The sequence below is a fragment of the Microtus ochrogaster genome, linkage group LG8 (genome assembly GCF_000317375.1).
Source record: "Microtus ochrogaster isolate Prairie Vole_2 linkage group LG8, MicOch1.0, whole genome shotgun sequence".
Lineage (NCBI taxonomy): Eukaryota > Metazoa > Chordata > Mammalia > Rodentia > Cricetidae > Microtus > Microtus ochrogaster.
The window spans coordinates 7,596,429-7,600,714 of NC_022033.1; positions in this window are offsets into that span (position 1 = coordinate 7,596,429).

Sequence of the window (4,286 nt, forward strand, 5' to 3'; positions counted from 1 at the left end):
AGAGAGAGAGAGAGAGAGAGAGAGAGAAAAGAAGGAAGAAAGAGGAGGGGAGAGGAGGAAGGAAGGGGGAAGGGGGGAGGAAAGGAAGGAAGAATATTCTCAATCATACTGTCTTATTTCATCTCAATTATCTGCCCCTTCATGATTGTCTTGAATAATGGCCTCAGTTCTTCTTAATATTACTATGCAGGAGAGGGTAAGTCACCACATGGGTGCTGGGAACAAAACCCAAGTCCATGATTTATCTCTCAGATCATCTACTTCCTAGATCATTGCTCTTAACCTCTGAGCTACCCCTCCTGTGCAGGAGAGTGTAAATGCAGAGCTCCTAAACCAGCCTAGCCCCCTCCAGTGGCACTGGCTGGTATTACATTATTCCTCGCAGTGTCTCCTGCAAAGTGCATCTCTCCTTCCCTACTATTTCGCTGGCCATGTCGGCTACAGCACAGTCTGCATTTAGCCCTTTAATGGAGGAACCTGTGAGGAGAAGAAGAAAAAAATCAGCTTCTGGTTGGCTTGGAAGTTAGATCTCTCTGAAACTGCTCCCCCTGTTTTGTTCATTCATGCCCCCGAATCATATGAATAATATGTCTACTTGGTATCCCCAAATGAAAAACCTGTGACTCTTTTTAAAGGATTGAGAAGAAGGAGATCGTATGAGAGCTAAGTCATGGCATGCAATGAGGGAAACAGAGGAACACAAAGACAGCAAGTTGGAGAAAGCACAGATGCAGGAGTCATGAGGCAATGAGGGCACCAACTGAGGGCACCTGGGGCTAAATACTCAGAGGCCTCTGAGAAACCGTGGGTGGCCTTTGAGTCACCCTCTGGACCTCTGGGGACTTTGTCTTTTGTTTCCTATATTCCATCTCCCCAAAGCTCCTTGTCTCCAGGGATGTGACCTTCCCTGTGTCTCCAGGTTGTATCTACTGTCCCAACCAAGTCCCAGAGCACTGAAGAGATCAGGGAAGAACAGGTTGTGCAGGTGTCAGGGAGTGATCTGAGACTGGCCAACATATGCAGCTGCCAGTGACCATAGATGTGGGAAAGGAACTTGCTACATCCAACCAGTGTGTGGCTATGTTTGTGTACGCATATACATATAATATCTTCACTCTCATTGTGTTGTTTAATGTGTTAGGCCTTAGCAAAGACACTCAGCTTATAAAAAAGAATGTAGCTGATGAGCTATGCTATATACATATATATTAGCTTTATTATATATATTAAAGCTATAGTGTGTGTGTGTGTGTGTGTGTGTGTGTGTGTGTGTGTGTGTGTCCCCTTTCAACAGCAAAAACTGCTTTTCAGGGAACCATGTCTACATATTTGTGCATTGCCTTCTTGACGTATATATGCATATGATTACACTTAATTGAAATTGCAAAGACTGCTGTCCATCACACAGTATCTGCATATTTGTGTATTCACGGTGACTCCAGAAGCCCAACCTTCCAATTTAGGATCCTTTGGCTGTTCAGTTTAATTTCATTTTATTCAATTCTGGCTGCACAATGTTCAAGTATCAACTGCTGAATTAGAAAGGACTGGAGAATGCATGTCATCTCTTCTCATGCATCAAGGGAAAGCAAACAAAGGAGGGACTTCAGAACTTTCAGGCCTTTGTGCCCCTACTCGAAGAGTTTCAGAATGCAAAAGCTACATTTTTTGAGTCCAAGACAGGGAAGAATCTAAAACCTTTAAAAAAAATGCCTTAAATTCTCTTCCAAGGAGCACATTTCCATAATTTCATTGTACATTATCTTCAGACCCATAACCCTGGAAATGTGGTGGGGAAGAGAAAAGAAAAACAAACACATGGAGATGGGCCCCTCATTCTCCCTGACACCTGCTGTCTGCAGCAACTGCAGATCTGATCGGAATTAATGTCACAGGTGGAGCAAAATAGTGGCTGCTGCCTTCCCTGAAATATTCCAGGTTTTTCCGCAACTCCAGCCATCTATCAAGACAAATCCAATGGGGACTCACAGACACATGGCAATCATTTATTAAAAATGACAATTAGAAAGTCACAGCTACCATCTAGCAAACCCTAGAGAACCCAGAGTCCATTAATTTACAAACTCTGGTTTCTGGTTTAAAAGCTGAGAGCCAAATGCTTTGAAAAGTCCGCTGCATAATTGCCCAAGTGCATTAGGCTTCACTGGTCTTCAAAGTCTCATTTCTCAGAAATTTGAAAGACTGTCTCCTTGTCCCTTTATCAGACCTAAAGAACATCTCCTCAGCAAGAAATCATATCTACAAGGCTGAGGGAAGCTACACATTAGAGACGTTATTCAGGCATGTTGACAAAAGCTGAACAAAAGATAAACTCAATTTTCTAACTTGACAAAAAAATCTTTCAATATGAATTTGACTTTGGTTATCAGATACTTGTCAAGTAGATCCATGCTTTCCAATACATCATGGGATCTCTGCACCTTTTAGTCCCTGTGGATTTTCTGATTGGAATCAAATCTCATTTCTGTGTTATCTCCTAATTACCCTCTTGTGAAATTGGCTATTAATACACACTAACTTTTCAGAACAGCTGCATGGGGCAAAGCAGCCAATGTGTGTAGACACGAGGCTTCTCAGATCTCATTAATGAGCCAAGGTGTTCAAGTGCTTTAGCTGAAAGACAGCTAAGACTCAGGCTTTAAATGATGTGCTTGGAGTTGGGATAAAACCCCACACTGATGCTGAGAAAGTTCTAGCTAAAATTAAAGGAAATGTCCTTCATAATTATTCACAAATCTGAAACGCGCACACGTACACACACACACACACACACACACACACACACACGTATATGCCGTCTTTATGATGAGCAAATCCCCAGACTTTCTTCCATTGTTTTTAAATAGGAAAAAAAATGAAAGTATGAACTCAAACTTTTTCGTTACCATTACAATTATTTGTCATGTATCTGTTCTAGATAAACATATCTTCAATCATTTCCATCTCCCCACTTCTGTTCTCTTATCAATTTTTATCAAGAATCAAATCAAGGAAAGGATAAGGGGCCTCATTTCTTAAACAACTGGGCCACCCTTGATGAACAATTACTGGGATTTTGCACAACTTTTGTTGTGATAAAGCTGTTCACTGAGACCTCATTTATATTAAATAACAAAAAGGAAACAATCTCTGTGTCCCTATCCTTTACCAACACTGAAGACCAAACTCAAGACCTTGTGCTTGCTAAGCAATGCTATACCACTGAGCTAGATGCTCGATGTCTCTAAGCCATATGTTCAATGTGTAGATTTGGGAGTGGGATTTAGCATAAGATGTACTGTATGTTGAGCAACCCCAAAGCCCCACGCCCCATGTACCAGTGCCGTGGGTAGGGTGGAACTGTACTAGGGGACTAATAGGAAGTCCTCAGGCCATTGAGGGCATGCCTTAAAGGGGATTGCAGAAAACTGGACATGGTGACACACACCTTTAGTTCCAGCACACAGAAGGCAGAGGAAGGTGGATCTCTGTGAGTTCCAGGCCAGCCTGCTCTATAGAGTGAATTCTTTACTAGTCAGGGGTACATAAAAATACAAAAAAAAAAAAAAAAGACAGTGTGTGAGTCCAGCCGTTTCCTTGTCTTCTTGGCTTCCAAGCCAGGCGGTAAGCAGATTTGTCCTGCCCCTGGCTTCCACTGTAATATGCCAATTCTCACAGACTCAAAGTCACGAGACCAATCAATCATGTTTTGAAACCACAAAATTACAAACCAAATTATAAGCTATAGTTTATTATTTATTTGTTATGGTGATGGAAGGCCAGGCAACACCATCTCTCATTCCTATTCTGGGCCATGACTATTGAGTTATTATACAACAGTGCCAGGAATAGAACCCTGGTCCTAGTGGGGGCTTAATAAATAAGTGGATAAATAAATACAGGTTGAAAGATTATTGGTCTTTCATATACCACTGACTTCTAAATCTTGACCACAGACAATTTCTACATAATCTGGCCTCTCCAGAGGCCAAAGAAAATAATATATAAGCATTGAGGATTAGAGAGATAGTTAGATATTCTGCATTACGAAGTGCCTGGCATGTAGTCAGACTTACATGATTATCAGCTCTTGCTATTATTACCTAACACTGCTATTATTAGTTCTGATAAGAAATGCCCCCTAATTTCTTTTAAAGTTAAATTGTTTTCTTATCTTTGTTGTCTTTCAACTTCCACTGGAATGGCTAGTTTTAGAACAGGCAGGAGAATTGAGATGTTTGATCTTGTCAATTTTATTGGATTTAGAATCTTTTAGGAGACTCTCT